Source organism: Hypomesus transpacificus, chromosome 12 (genome assembly GCF_021917145.1).
Source record: "Hypomesus transpacificus isolate Combined female chromosome 12, fHypTra1, whole genome shotgun sequence".
Classification (NCBI taxonomy): domain Eukaryota; kingdom Metazoa; phylum Chordata; class Actinopteri; order Osmeriformes; family Osmeridae; genus Hypomesus; species Hypomesus transpacificus.
In genome coordinates, this window is record NC_061071.1 from 7,088,301 (window position 1) to 7,104,238 (window position 15,938).

A 15,938-nucleotide genomic window follows, 5' to 3' on the forward strand; every position below is an offset into this window, starting at 1 on the left:
CATAGAGCAGTTGAAATTGGACAATAACGAGGGGTAGAAAGGGAGTTTGCAGCAGATGGTTTTACCATTTGCTCATAGCAAGACAGAGAGTAGCAGGAGTCGTGGGTCGAATTTCATTGTCTTGCCAGAAGCACAGTTGAAGTGAATGCATAAGTGAGGCTTTGTAAACACCGCAAGGTAGAAACTTTTTTTTTACCAGAACAACCAGTATTGAGTTAACAGTATACTCAAAAATGATCATGCAGCAAACTGAATGAAAATGGCTCTTATCAAGTCGTTCGAAAGCATTTTTCTGTCGCTGTGTCATACTAGTCATGAGCGGCCTCAGTTCTTTCTATAGGCAGGGTTCTTCAAGGCTGACACAGCTTGGCTTTGTCTCAAGGAGGCTGTATGAACAGCTCAGTCATGGTTTAATGTTTCCACTGATGGAGGAGAAACATCTGTCAGGAACTGGTCACTTCGGTTCCTTGTTTTCCCCCCCTTCTCGTTTCAGAGGGAGACGTAAGCGTTTGGAATGCTTCGCCAGCTTCAAGACAGAGAGGCTGGAGAAGAGAGCACATTCAGTACCAAACAGCAACACGCAGCAGATGCTGAACTACTTACTGCACTACAGGGCTGCCCTATTTTCTGCCAGAAATTGCCTCTGCTTCTTGTTTTGGCTCTCACTATTGTTCTGAATAAAGTGGGGTGGAGGCTGGTCACAGTTGGGATGGTCGCTGCCGTAGTGCTGTGTGTGGGGTGAACACTAGTCCTAATGGGACAAGGGGGGAGGGAGGATCTGTCTGTTCAAGCAGCCATGTCCCAGGGCATAAGGCTGAGTCACACAAAAGAACCCAGCACGGAGATGGTGTAGATTTACCTGGGCTTCTGTTACAGCCAGGGGTGGAGGGGGTAGGGGTGGAGGGGGTAGGCCTGGCCTGGTGTTGGGGCATGAAAGAGAGGACCTTCAGGCATCCCAATAACATACCAAGACAGGGAGCCTGAGAGATGAGGGGAAGCTGATATGGGTGTCTTTGATAGGAGGAAATTCTGCCCTGAGGAGTGGGGCAGGGATGTGAAGGGGGTGTGAAGGGCAGACTAGCACCATGGTACCCAGTGTATTGTCACGTTCCTATTCCAGGACAGGTGGTGCACACCACAGGGCATGTACTCCCTGGACCTGGGTGCCTTCGTCTCTGTAACTGGGTGTGGGGTTTGTTCCTTTACACTTGCCGTAGCACATGGTTCTTGTCTCTGAAGGCCCTTGTTCCTGTAGCATTTTGATGACCTTTGATGACAGCTGCAACTGCCATTTTGGAACAAAGACAGCCAAGCTGCCCGCCCTGCTGTGCCTCTCCTAGATGGAGGAAACGTTCCCAGATAACCTTAAAGCTCAGGACCCCACATCCAGTCTCTCAAAGGGTTGGCCCAGTTCCTTACAGATGGCTATCCGTATACTAATAACCTGTGAGTTGATTTCCGTCGAACGGAAAGCAAATGGGGTCTCTTGCCCCAATTGTTTTGCGGTGCTCCTCCACCCAGCAGGAGGAGTGTGTGTGTGGGCCAGGGGGCCCGACAGGTGATGTTCTCAGATGGTTGGAAAGCTGGTGGATGTGCAGGCGCTCTGCCTCGTCTCTGTCTCTCTGCTATTTGATCGGGCAGAAGGAGGTCACCCGCCCTAGACTCTGCTTAGGGGAACACATCTGGGTCCTCGTGCCGCTGACGAGGAGGCCTTGAGCAGTGCGATGCAGACTGCCAACCAGATGAACAAGGGGGAAAACACTCTTTTCGACAGCAAACTTGTTTTAATCTGATATGTATTATCCTATCTAAACCTGTTTTCAGTTGTCTCTCTCTCCCTCTTTATCTCCCTCTTTCTCTCTGTAAGCAGCTTAGGTAGTTATTAATCAATAGCATGATAAGACAATGGCAGGTGGCTGGTTTTGACAGTGTGTTTGTGTCCTCAAAGACCCCCTTCTGTGAGTACTGTGCAGATGGTCTCTGCTGTGGTCACTCCTGTGGTCCAATCAGTGTTGACATAAGGATCATGTGACAGGAAATGATGCTCCCAGTGGAGTTGGAGACAAGTGTTCCACAACCTGTCATGGTCTAATCTCCCTCCTTGGCAAAATGTTAGTGGCATGAACTATTAAACAAAGTCACTGCTGTCGTTTCCTTTCAAACCATGCACCAGTACTACACTATTTGATAGTGCCGCCTGTGGTTTGGTGTTAACTTTCTAATAACTCTAAAACAACAACTTTTAGGGGAGAATTCCAGTCCAGTGGGAGATTTCACACTGGAATTCCAGTAGGGGTGTCATCGGTGAACTGCACAGAGGCTGTAAGAGTATAGTGATTTATTATAGTCGGCTGTCCACCCGTTAAAAGGCCCTGTTAAAACTCCAACCATGACAGGGATCAGCGGTCAGACTGATGAATGAGCGACAGAGACAGACGGAGATTTAGCAGGTTATGTATGGCTTCAATAAGTCAACACACGTCCTCCTCAGTGATGTGACCCCGTACCACCGTCATAAAAGTAGGCTGAAGTGGACTGAGACAGGGTTCTAGGTTTGAAACTCCTGCATTGCATCTTCTTGTTGTCGATTCACCTAAAGACACTGAGGGCACAAGGGACGCCTGTCCAGCCTTTTCCAGAGGACTTCCTGTCTGGGCACCTGGTTCCTCAGGGAGGGGGCCCAGGTGCTGTCATCCAGCCCAGTCTTGGTTCCTTCCCCTGACCCTTCTTGTCCTCTCTGACGTCCCCTCGACAACAGCCTGTGTTGGTCTGTCAGCTGGCCAGGATAGCCATCATAGTCTTCCTCCTTGGTGCTCTCCTCTCCAAGAGTTCAGCTTGTTCTCATGGAGCACGGACGGCCTGTGTGTGGAGCGTACGCGAGGGTCTCTGATGGAAAGGCACGCGAACGTGCCTGTGTGTGTGACTCTCTCTTGGGATGCTTGTGTTTCATCATAATCGGGGCAGATTTAGCTCAGTGCACCCGCTCACCCCGCTGTGAACAGCCCCCTCCCGTCTTCCCTGTTTATCTGACCCCAGAGTTTGTGTTTGTAGCTCTGTTTTCCTCCGAGTGGTCTCTGCCTCACATTCCATTCAAGTCCTCAGAGAAAACGTCCTCTTCTCCTCGGAACACGCCGGACTCATTTCCGTGGGGTCCCTGGCGGGATCATTCAAAACTCACCATTGTCTCTGTTTTCATCTTCTGTGTTCCATCGTGTTGGGTTATTCTGTTTGTGTGTGGGGCACGGAGAATGCGTGTCGGTGAAGATGCATTCTTCAACTTCTTGAAGAATTCGATTTTTGAGTTTTCGGAGTGCAGCTGCTGGATTGGGTTAAGCAGCGTGTCGTTGCATTCAGTCCTGCACCCTATCACCCGACTCCTACTGGGAGAAACCACATAAGTTGCCTTCTGAAAATGGATGTCTTAAAGGTATGGTATCCCCATTACAGCTACTGGGATAGAGCTTTTCTTTCTAGACGTATAGAATAGACAGATTTCTGCTGAGGCCACTCAACGGACTACTAAAGGAGTTGGACGTAGGCCTGTTTCTGTCACATTGCCCATGCTGAACAGAGCCAAGAGTCTGGAGGGTGAGCCACCAGCACTGGGCTCAGAGCAGAGCCCTTGGCCAACGTTTCCTCATTCATCTAGCTGCCAACCTCAAGGACAATTATTGGACTGCTGAGGTTGTGAGAGGAAGAGCTGACAAGATAGAGAGAAATGGCGGAAGCTTAGGGGGAGGGGGAGCAACCTGGGGGGTAAGGAAAGGAAGATGCTGGAGTCAGGCTTGGTTATTTTACGGGCAACCAATGTCATTTGAGAGTGTTCACATCGAAACTTTGAGGGGGGTCCTTGTTCTTTCCCACATGTTTTGCCAAGGTGTCAGAGCTCTGGAACAGTCTATACCAATTACTCACCCTGTAGTGTGAGTGTCCGTGTGTTTTTTTGTTTTGAATGTGCTCGCCCATGTGTGCTAGTGTGTCAAACTGAAAGCTAGACACATGACTGTATGGCTCGCCAGCGCATAATCTCTTTGAGTAATACTGTGAACCTAGTCATAACAGTGTGAGTCACCCACAGGGCTGACTGCTAGGCTAATCTACTTGGCTTCTCTGATCTTTGGTGTGTAGTGATCCTGATTACCCGTCCACGTGCCAGATAACTATGCCTCAAGGGCGGACTCCAGATCAGCCTCCAAGTCTGTCAGCCAGCCCCCTGCTTGGCCATCAGAGAGTCACTAGCTGATCTTGAGTCAGCCAACATTGATCCTAGTTTGAAATCCGTTCAGAAGATTCTGGAAAGCTCTCGAAGTTATGCCTGTTTATGCCCTGAAAGGTGACAAAGGGTTATTCAGAGAAAGGTACCTGAACCAGCTTTAGCTCAGGTTCAAAACAACCCAACCGTTCTTCCCTGTGTGAGAGCAGATTCCGGCGTGCATTACCCATAAAACCCTGCCAGCCAGCCGGCCAATGAGGCTTGCCTTCGTCAGATCTCCCGGGTCACCGTGGGAAAATTCCTGACTCGGCGTATCCCCTAATTCCAACCATGTGTGGTTCTCAGTGGAGCATCGCTCCAGGACGGGACCATGGAGAATCCCACTGAGGAGCAGGATCAGGTCCCCCCTAATCACCTCCAGACCTCACCCTGGGAGAGCGCCCTCTAAACCAGGCCCTCGGTGCCCCTGGCTGGCTGGCTGGAGGGGTCAACATCATAAGGCCCCCTGTGTAGTTTGGACAGATGGACCATTGTGGGAGTATAGGAACTGGATGTGTCCGTCTCTATGAGGGGACCCTACTTATGGTTGTTTGGCTAAGCATAACCTCGCTCATTTTAAAACGCTTGTTCATTAATGTCGTCCCCGATACAGTAGATGCATCATTTAAACAAGCCCATCTGTATACATACACACACACACACACACACACAAAGCATATAGATGCTTATCATTGATCTATGCAATATTTAAACATCTTTTAAACATCCATGCATACTTCCCCACAGCTCTCACAGTTAAGACCGACTTGCTCACTTTGCCTGGTCTTGCAACAGCGCCACGCTAATCAATACTAATGCACCAACCGTCCAAGAGTTGGCGGGGGAGCTCACCTATCGATCCAGCAGCCTTCCTCCCAGCAACAATCAGGGTCACAGCGAAGGCCTTATCTGGTTTTAAGACTAGAAGATGCTGTTTGGTGCTTCTGATCAATAACTACAAGGTTTCAGTGGGTCTGCTCGCTTTGTTCAGACTCTTTTAGGGTTTGTTCTTATTTTGGTCGGGGGAATCTGATGTCATGGACAGATAATCGCCTTGATTGTTCTGCCTCTCAGGGCAGTCTGATAGCACCTTGGGTTGTTGCCTAGATGGGATGTCGGCAGAGGAAATGTGTGCAAACACATGGAGGATGGTATCTGATGTGGACTGAATGGACTGACTCTGAAAGGATGAGCGACGGATGGCAACACGGATCTGATCAGAGCTTTAGTTAGGAAGCTGTCAAATGGGATCTGCACTGGAGTTTTTTTTTCTCTCTCCCCAAAGTACACTGAAACACTCCCTGTTGCTTGAGTTTTTGGGGGGATTTTGTACTGTACAGTGTGTGTGTGTGTCCTGGTTTTCTCTCTGCCTTCCGAGTCATAACAATCCCGGCCTTTATTTTCCTGTGACTTCATCACCTCCCCTGCTGTCTACGCTTGGGCTCTGCTACAGGCCCCCTTTCCCACTTCCTGCTCTGACAGGAAATGAGCATCCCAGTTGGATTTCTGTTCATGCAGGAAGTGTGGGTGGACAAAGGACACACCTGTATCCCATAGAGATTGGCCCAAACAGGAGGCAGTGTTTCCCCTGGATGTGGGCAGGCCTAAACGAGTGGCCACACCAACACCCTCCAATTAAGGCCAGTTCCTTTTAGGGAGGTTAAAACAATCATGGACATTCGTACATCATGGAAGGGACTGATGTGTGGGCAGAAAGTGAGGGATGGATTGACATTGTAGATTAGTTGCGTAAAGGTTGCAACCGTGTGTGTGCGTGTGTGTGTGTGCGTGCGTGCACGCGTGTGTTAGAAAGAGAGTGAATGTGAATATGAAATGTGCATGTGTAGGCTCCAAGACTGCGCCTGCAGCTGTGCATACCCACTTGTCACGTCCACGGTCGCTCCACCGCCAGCACGGTGATTGATACTTTCTATCTGTGCAAATTTCACTGGGGAAGGACTTTAATCTTGCATAGTAAACTGAGCTGAACAATTGTATCAGATGCACAGGCGAATGTGTGCCGCATGAGACAGAGAGAGAGACATACACACACTCACACACAAACATTCTTCAAATTATGAGCCACATGCTGTTGTGTGGACAGACAGTCTGCACAGTTGCCACAGAGGCGACAGCTGACTGTGGCCAGCTGGGTTAGCGAGCCTTCACAGCTAGCCACCACAGCTAGCCTCCACAGCCAGCCTCCACAGCTAGCCACCACAGCCAGCCTCCACAGCCAGCCTCCACAGTTAGCCTTCACAGCTAGCCACCACAGCTAGCCTCCACAGGTCAGGGGAGCAGAGGGTAGATATCCTGGAGTAGGGACCAGCGTTGAGATAAACACCAAACACTGGCCTGGAATCATAGTAGGATGTGTACTGAGCAAGAGAACAATGCTTAGTGAACCATGCTGCTTACTTGAATAACTTACTACCATATGACTCAGCTGTTTTTAGACTATGATTCATTAGGGTTAAATTTATGAGTCGACATTTGCGGTTATGGTGATTGATACGAATCTCACTGTGTGGGGTAAATCTTTTGTAGCAGACTGTGGTAGTGATTCATCACCTCAATGCTTGGAATGTGAGCCCTGAGGTGTTCATGCAAATAACACTCAGAAGTTGCACGAGTCTTGGTTCCGATGAGCCCTGAGTTTTGGTTTGTAATTCTGACTCATGTCGTGCCCGTCAACTGGTACAAGGGAGATTTTCACTGTTTTTGTCTCAGGATTGAGCGTGTGTGAAGGTGTGTGCTTCCTTTGTCTCTGCGGGCTCTTCTTGTTCTGGCTTACAGGCTAATCCCCTGCATTCTTGTGACAGTGAAATTTGGCAGTGCGCTGTCGGCCGTTCTGTGGGCTTTCTCTGCGGCCGTGGTAGAACGCGCTTATTGATCCCCGGCTTCCATTTTCTCACTGAGTAATGGTCCTCAGCCAGGCTGAGTTTCAAGCCCAGGGTTTGGTTTCATCGCTAGGAAATAAAAATAGACAGTAAATCAAATCTGACGTCCGTGTTTGTCTGTGCTCTCTTCCTCTCTCAGGGGATCAAAGCTGTGGAAGAGTGGTGTGGGGCCTTCATTTGACCTCTGACCTGAGAGGGGAGAAGGGAGATCCACTTCTGAGGTAAGATTATACAGGTATAGTGTGTGTGTGTGTGTGTGTGTGAGTGAGAGAGCGAGAGAGAGTAGGATCCCCTTTTCAAAGCCTCTGGTTGATTCCGGAGCTCCCTCTCATATCTTAGCGATAGATGGGACCATCAGGCGGTCTCTTTATCTCTCCATTCATTCCCAGTCAAAATCCACCCCGTTCAGAGGAATATCCCATGTTTGTTTTTCCATACGACAAGCACACGCGGCGAACGCCAGGGAAAGGGCGGCGGGCGTGCAGAGAACACGCGGCGAACGCCAGGGAAAGGGCGGCGGGCGTGCAGAGAGCGACGCCTAGACAGCACGCCTCCATGAGCTGAACTCGTAAATCGAGGCCAAATGAAAGAGGAGTTTTTCAGGCGAGGACCTTGTCAGCGGGCCCTCTTTTCGGAGGGAGATAATTCCAGGCTAAAGTAGAACCATGTGAGGGTGTACTGGACTGGAATGGTGCGGGAGACGCCACAGGGGGCAGTGGAGAAGTTCCTCCTTCTGTTCCAGGAAGTAGAACCCCCCTCGGCAGTAAAAGTCACAAGGCTGTTCCTGTTATTTCCTGGTCTGCCGTTTGTGGTATCCCCCCCCCACTCTCCTAATCACCTTACTGCCTCACTGTCTGGTGTGCTGTGCGTGAAGGCTAGGGCCACAGACGTGTATGAGTCAGAGGAGAGAGAGTATAGGGAACACCGGGAGAGGAAGCAGGACGGTTGTGTTTGTCACTCTGTGTTAGAGAGACCTATATTCATCCTGGTAGAATGGCCTACATTCACTCTGGAATGGTTGAGTCTTGCGGCCTCCGTGCCGTTCAGGAGCAGGGGATTTAAAGAGGGTTTTATATAGGAGACGAGCCTCACGCTGTGCTGTCACTCAGTCTGAGCGCGTGTGTGTGTAAGAGCCTGCATGCCTGCACGCCACAACAGCAATAAAGGCTTGTGTTTTCAAAGACGCACACGAACGCTGTGTTTCTGCGTTTTGGCTACACAAGAGGCCAGTTCGTGTGGGTGTCTTTGGGTGTGTAGAAGTTGGATGAGACTGTCAGTAATATAACCAGCCCGTCTGTGGATGTATAGATGACAGGTAGACGAACGTCACAAATATAGAGCGTGACAAAGGCACGGGCCTACCCAGCGTTGACACCCACGAGCATATGTCGTTGTTCTTTGGGGTTTCCATAGCGACAGCGCTCTGCACAATCAATGTGTCTTCTTTTTTTGTGGCGTGTCCTTGAAACTCTATCCTTTCCCCTGTGTGGTAAGAGAACCTGACTTGGCATTTGAAGAGGAGACCCTTAGGAGCCGCTGTAAAGGAAGGGATGAGCGGGGTGTGTGTGTGTGTGTGTTGGGTGGTGGTACCCACCACCCACAGGGATGGGTTGGCGTTCCAGAATACCAAGAAAAGGAAGTGTCGTGTGCAGGTCGCCGGGCTAGGCAATAACACACATAGAAAACACAGAAACAGTTGCCAGAGGATGGATAACAAGGAGGCCTTGAGCCCCGGGTCCTTGTAGGCTCGCTGTGGCCAGCTGCCGGGGTCAGAGGTCAGGGCTGGGCCCTCCGGAGCGAGGCGCTGGCAGCACAGCCAGAGAGGCTGCTGGGAGCTGGGGGGGGGGGGGGGGGGGGTTTGCCGTAAAACATTCCCAGCTGCTTGTGTGTGTGTGTGTGTGGGGGGGGGGGGGTAGTGTGTGTGCTCATGTGCCGGGCAGGTGTTGCTTGGGCACGAGCAGCCTGCCCACCGTGTCCCTCCCTCCCTAACAGGTGGCAGCAACAACATGGCTGACTGACAACACCGAGGAGACAGACCCAGTTAGAGAAAGGCTGCATGCACTCACACTAAACACAGGTTATTTACCCTGGGGTAGCTGTGCAGTTACTACTGTTTTAAGTGTGGGTGGGTGGGCGTGTGTCGGTGGGGTGCATTGTTATCTGCACCACTGCCCACTGCTGGAGCCCACCTGGGACCCCGTGAAACCTGATCGCCACAGGAAAGAACTGGAGTATCGATTTCACGTTTGGCCCAGTGCCCTGAAGGGTGACAGGAAAACCGACATATCTGTGTGTGTGGGTGTGTGTGTGTGTGTGGTTTAGAGAGTGTATTCTCTCTCAGTTCTCCTAAATGTAGCGATAAAGCTTAATGAATAGCCCCTTTCTCTCCACATGGAAAACGTCCAATATGAAAATCAATTTAGGCGCGATATTTGCCTCCCCGACTTCTGAACAACAAGCAGATGTTTGTCCTCTGTCTGACAAAATACACATATCTCAGTCATTACGAGTCGCATAAAGATTAACTTTTTTAATGAGCGATCATCCGTGAATATTGAACCAGCGGTTGGCGTGGAACATGTCATCGTGGGCATCGTGGGTGTCCTGATTTGCATCCAAGCTGACTGGCTGGCTGGGTTCCGAGGGAGACGGGGGGAGGGATGGGGGGGGAGACGGGGGGGGGGGGAGCGGCCTGTTACTATGGAGAAACCTGCACCACAGTCACCAGCTGAGCTCTGGCTGCCTCCGGGTGGGAATGTGTCAGCTGGTCAGCCTGCTAGCCCCCTTCCTCTCCTCTACCTCATTCTCTCCTTTCACTCTGTCCATATCTCTTTATAGCCGTCTGCCTCCTTTGTCTATCTTTCAATGCTCTCTCTCTCTCTCTCTCTCTCTCTCTCTCTCTCTCTCTCTCTCTCTCTCTCTCTCTCTCTCTCTCTCTCTCTCTCTCTCTGTCTCTCTCTCTCTCTGTCTCTCTTTCTTTGCAGGGTCTCTGTCCTCTCTCTCCCTCCAGTCGTTTCGTTTTTTTTCTCCATCAATTACTCTGTCTATCTATGTCTCTGTTTAATTGGCTGGGTATACCAGAGTGTATTTAGTCTCGTTCTGTTTTGTGTCTAAGGTTGCAGCGTCTCCTCTCTCCCTCTGCCTCATCACCCTGCCCCTCTCCCTCTGCCTCTCTCCCTGCCTCTCTCCCTCTGCCTCTCTCCCTGCCTCTCTCCCTCTGCCTCTCACCCTGCCCCTCTCCCTCTGCCTCTCTCCCTGCCTCTTTTCTTGCCCTTCTCCCTGCCTTCTCTCCCAGCCCATCTCTGCCTCTCTTCCTGCCTCTCTCTGCCTCTCCTTGTCTGTCAGCCCTACTTGACGGATGACACCAGAGCTGCTGTTATGTTACCCTGCCCCCCCCCCCCCTCATTTTCTAATTGTCCGTTCCCCCGACATCTGTCTATCTATCCATCATCTCCCTCCTGTCTCCTCCCTCTCTATATTCGGCTTTGCATATTGAATCTCAAGTGGATAGCGCCCCGAACAATGAACGCAGGCTAGGGCCTTCTGTAGGTGTGTGTGTGTGTGTGTGTGAGGCTTGGACACACTGCTCCAGAGAGCCTGCAGGGCCACAGCCACGAGGGTGCACAAAGGACTAATTGAGGCTTGTGGACCAGCCACACCCTTCTGGACTGGCCTCTCCCTCTTCCAAGGAGCCGGGACTGTTATTCCATAACACAGCACCCTAGGTATTACGTAGCTTCGCTGAATAACACTATATACTTACAGTTATGAGATGATGTCAGCCAGACTGCCCCCCTCCCCCCACCCCCCCCCCCTGCTCTACAAACCGACCTTTTTTCATTGGCTGATAGTCTTGGCTGGTCCCTGTTTGCCAAGGGAGTTGACAGAGAGCGTAAGGGAGAGATGACAGGAGAAGAGGAGAGGGAGGACGGAGAGAATGTGAAGGTGAGGAGGCAGGGGGAGAGGAGAGGACAAATGGAACACAGCTTTGGATACATTCAGACGCGGGGCCTGGAAATAACTGTTATTTCCCCCCTCCCACACACACAAACACACACACTCCTCTGAAACACACACACACTCATTTTAGTGGCAATACTGTCTGGTTTGTGTCACACAGGCCACTAAAGCGTGCGACAATGAGAGCCCTTGAGAGTATCGCAACACAGCTCTCCTTTCTCCATTCATGTAGCAGGGCAGCCACGCCCTGGTCTCGGGGACGGGGGGAGGGGCACAGAGGTGTTACCGAGGGGTGTCGCTGACAGTTTCTGGCGCCTTCTGCTCGTTTAGAGGAGCTGCACTGAGTTGCCTGGCTCCGGAGTGCTGTGTTGATGCCGTTTGTTTGTTCTGTGCGGGAGGCGGCTGCGTTCGAGATTGTAAATTGTGCGCCGTCGGGTGTCCGTGAAGGCTGCCCGTCAGAATGTCAGGGGCGATGATTTAACACTGAGCGCGCGCGCGCTCACGTACTTTTGAACACGCCAACATACACACACGCAAAACGCCACACGTTCATACACACACACGTTTCTCCCGATTGTGGGATGGCGGGAAGCAGCAGTGGTGTTTCGGCGGGATGAAGGACGCCGTTGAACCTCTGGCAGTGGTTTATCGCTGAGATGAGCCACGAGGATCGCAGAGAGAAATCACCCACCCAGATCACTGAGACGACAGGAGGACGGGAGAAAAGGGGGGGGGGGGGATTCGGGCCCGGCATCTGTGAGCCACAAAGACACCAACATTTGTCAGGCATTTTGAAGTGGACACTTAATGGGATTTAGCTTCCGAGTGCGGTGCACGTTCTGGGAAAGGTCAGGGTCATTTGACCATGACAGTGCCTTCTCTGTGGGACTGTTATTGACGGTGGGCGTTTTAAATGTTGTTTTTAAATAAAGGTTACTTGGCCACAGGGCCTACTCTTTGTCTGAGAAACCGCCCCCCCCCCCCCCCCCCCCCACCAGCCCTTCTCTTAACCAGTTTACCTCAGCCTAAACTTACCAGAATGTCTTCGCCTTTTCCAGCTGTTCCTCCAGAGTAGTCCTATTGTTTCCTTGTTCGTGATGAGAGGAGACACTGTCTGTGTATTTTTAGCCTCGAACTGGCAGCTATTTGCATGGAGCGGGGGCTGTGTTGAGAAGTATGTCTGTCTGCCCTGTTCATCTGTCACCTCTGTTTTGGTTGCGGCGGAGTCGATGAGGGAGTGTGAGACTGGTCCGCTCTCGTTCTGTTTCCCCAGCCTCCCTGGTCCTTCTGGCGACACATACAGACACACACACACACACAGAAAGAACGCTCAACACACGCACGCACAAAACATACAACACACGCAACGACAATACACGCAGCACACACGTGTGAGAACGAGGTGTTTGGGTGGGGTGTGGGGCCGAAAATAGACCTAAACCCTCACCCATGTTGGAGTGGGCTGTATGGAAACAGCTATTGAGCCGTTATTGCCACACAAAGTATCTGGACACAATAGTGTTTACACAGTCTACGTCATGTTCCCTGTGGGCCTGATGAGGCTGCCTCACACACAGCATGGGCATTCATCTGGGTTCACATGTGCAGCTGGAACTCAAAACCTCAAGTGGAAGTGTGTTGTTGTTTTGCTGTTGTTGTGGGTTTTTAGTTTTTACGTTTAACACCTTTGTTGAGGTAAGGAGCCAAATAAACGACGCCGCCTTGTTTTCCCAGGATGCAAAGTGAGTTAGGGAGGCGAATGTGGCAGCCTAATCGGATCGGTGATGTAACGTCCCGGCAAACTCGCTGCTTGCTGTCGTTCCTTCCTTCTGTCTCTCTCTGTCTCCCTCTCTCTCTCTCTCTCCCTCTCTCTCTGTCTTTCCCCCCTCCCCCCCTCCCCCCCTCTTCTTCCTTGTCAGAGAGGTCCTATCTCTCTCTCTCTGTCTGTCTGTCTGTCTGTCTGTCTGTCTGTCTGTCTGTCTGTCTGTCTGTCTGTCTGTCTGTGCAGTTTGTCTGTCTGTGTAACTCGTCCGTCGACACCGTGTCCATTCCCCACGTCGTGCATGTTGTGGATGGTTGTGTAAGCGTCTCTCCAGCCCTCTCCTCCTCCTGGAGGTGGACAGCTGCTGTCTCTGCCAGGGCTCCGTCTCCCTGTTAAGCACCGGAAGCAAGCTGGGCTTACTCCGATTTAGAGCAGTGCTTTCCCTGAACAGCCCCTCTCTCCCTCCAGGGCCCAGGCCTACCCAGACTACTGGCCTCGTTTGGCCACGTGGGAGGGCCACGTGACTGGGAGCCTATGGGGCCATGGGGGACTGATGGTGGTGTGTGTGTGTTGGGGGTAGGGTTACGAGTGGCCACAGAGGCCTAAACTCTCTACTGTCCCACTGGGGGATGAACTGTGAACTTGGGGCAGGCCCCGTACCTGACCCGAGCCAGCGGTCATGGGAGACAGATGGGGGTCAGTCACGCTCAGGAGCCCTCTCCCATTCCAACTGGACGGGCCTGGAGGAGAGGGAGGGAGAGAGAGGGGGAGAGAGAGAGGGAGATGTAGTGCTCTCTCTCTCTCAGCCTCATGTTAACACTGGGACACCACATCTCCTCCAGTCCCTGCTCTGCAGAGCCAGAGTGGGTCACGGCCCATAAGCTTAAAAGCAGGGCCCCAGGTGCTAATTCACTCAGACAGGCACCAGCATCTGCTGCACTCACTGGCCAGGCCTTGGACCTGGGTTTCTCTTAAAACAGCAGCACCGCCATGCAGCCTCAGATGCTGTGCGTGTGTGTGTGTGTGTGCAGGCGTGTAGAGCTTGATAACAGCAGGAAGAGAGCTGTTCAAACACAGCTGCTGTTGGGGATGGCTCCAACCGTCGGCGCCTGAGCTTGATATTTTCATACGGTAGCCTGGGCTCATTTACACACGGACGCTCATTTGATTCTCTGTGGTTCCCTCTTCCTGCTCCGCTCCCTCCAGCGATGAAGTAATGGCCGACATGCCCCCCCCCCCCTCCCTGCAGTCTGAGTGAGGGTGGATGACGAGGGGCAGTCTGGGTGAGGGTGGATGAGGAGGGGCAGTCTGGGTGAGGGTGGATGATGAGGGGCAGTCTGGGTGAGGGTAGATGACGAGGGGCAGTCTGGGTGAGGGTGGATGAGGAGGGGCAGTCTGGGTGAGGGTGGATGATGAGGGGCAGTCTGGGTGAGGGTGGATGATGAGGGGCAGTCTGGGTGAGGGTGGATGATGAGGGGCAGACTGGGTGAGGGTGGATGAGGAGGGGCAGACTGGGTGAGGGTGGATGAGGAGGGGCAGTCTGGGTGAGGGTGGATGATGAGGGGCAGTCTGGGTGAGGGTGGATGATGAGGGGCAGACTGGGTGAGGGTGGATGATGAGGGGCAGACTGGGTGAGGGTGGATGATGAGGGGCAGTCTGAGTGGTGTTATGAAACAGCCCGGGAGGGAAATGAAGAATTCTGCACATCCTGGCCATTTCCTGTTCCTACTCCTCCACACACACACACACACAGACACAGACACACACAGACACACACACACAGAGGCCGGATGTGTACAATGTGTCTCCGGGCCCTCCAAGGGGGTGATCTGTAAATGAGGCAGAGACTGTCTCCCATGGCAGCTGGGGAGCCAGAGCGTGTAAAGACCAAGAGGAAGAAGGGGGGGGGGGGGGGGGGGGGGGGGGGGGGCTGATTTACAGGCGTGCATGGTACTTTACATACACACACACACACACACGCAACAGTGGGCCTGTGTTAGCTGTTCTCAGAGCACGTGTGCTGTGTGGAATGTGTCCGCTTATGATCTGAAACAAACTCCCTTCAGCTGTTGTGTGTGGATGTGTAAGTGTATACGTGTGTGTGTTCATGTGTGTGTACATGCACGTGTGTGTTTACTTGGTGCCGATTCGTGATCTGATTGACTGCTTGGACCTGATGAAATAGAAGAGAGGTCTGGTGAGAATTAGTGAACAGAACACATTCCCCTCGGTGATCTCGGACCATAATCTCCGATACGCACACTTACACATATGTCCAGGATCAAGGGCTCATTCCCGGGGTTAATCTCCCTTCACAGTACTGCCCACCAGGGCCTAACACCACATGGTGGGGCCAGCAGGGTGACACACCCCCACCCTGTGGAACGTCAATGGTCTCACCCAGCCAGAGCTCTGAGGGGTTAGTGGACTGTACCAAGAAGTGAGAACAGAGGGGAAGACATTGAGTTCATTGCTATATACGTGTTTGGTGTGTGTGAGAAGAGTGTGGGGGGGGGGTTTGATGCTGCGTGTGAGGAGAGAGCAGGAGAGACACGCGTGTAGAGAGGCTAACATGCATACATGGACACCGTTGTTCTCTGTCACACCCTGGGTGAGCCTGACGGGACTCACCCAGAGAGACTGGGCTGGACCTGCAATGGCCTCTCCTCACTGGCCTCCACTTCAGTAGAGAAACCCATCGACTGTTTTGTTATTTGTTAACAAGGGATCGCATGGCTTGGCACCCGACTTGCATTTTTGACCTTATGTCTTTGAATAAGACTGACAGGCCCTTATGGTCTTCAAATCGTCTGCTTTTAACTGTTATTATGTACCTCTGTCCTCTCCCTCTTTAAATGTTTGAAATCATATCTTAAGACCCACTTTATCTCCATAGCCTATGAAACTATGTAGTATAGCAATGCTATCTTATATATATATATATGTGTATGTACATATGTGTATGTTTCCTTGTATGGATAAATGTCAATTCTTTAGATGTCTCATTTTGCCTAGGCTGATTGTCCACAGCACTGGCTGACACTGGTCGTTGAAATACATTTGA

At 51.8% G+C, this 15,938-nt stretch overlaps 1 protein-coding gene across 1 annotated transcript in view; it reads left to right on the forward strand.

Annotated features, from left to right (window-relative positions):
• Positions 1–15,938, forward strand: part of raph1b (Ras association (RalGDS/AF-6) and pleckstrin homology domains 1b) — a 34,479-nt gene that overhangs the window by 2,048 nt on the left and 16,493 nt on the right. Inside the window, 1 exon segment of the mRNA XM_047031385.1 lies at positions 7,292–7,373. The gene's annotated coding sequence lies outside the window, so the exon portion shown is untranslated.